The sequence below is a fragment of the Microtus oregoni genome, unplaced genomic scaffold (genome assembly GCF_018167655.1).
Source record: "Microtus oregoni isolate MIOR12 unplaced genomic scaffold, Mior012 000011F_ref0000422, whole genome shotgun sequence".
Lineage (NCBI taxonomy): Eukaryota > Metazoa > Chordata > Mammalia > Rodentia > Cricetidae > Microtus > Microtus oregoni.
Window position 1 is genome coordinate 19,448,062 of NW_024543070.1, and position 246 is coordinate 19,448,307.

The window sequence follows — 246 nt, forward strand, 5'->3', positions numbered from 1 at the left end:
CCCAGCCTCTGTCTCCCAAGTGTTGAGATTTGTTTGTTTTTGAGACTGGGTCTCCGGTGATTTGAATAAGAATGGCCCCCCCCCCCCAGGCTCATGCTTGGTCTCCAGTTGATGGAACTGTTTGGGAAGGATCAGGAGGTGTGTCACTGGGGGTGGGTTTTGAGCTTTGATAGCTCACTCCAATTCCAACTAGCTATCTCTGCCTTCTGCTTGTGGATCAAATGTAAGCTCTTGGCTACTGCTTCA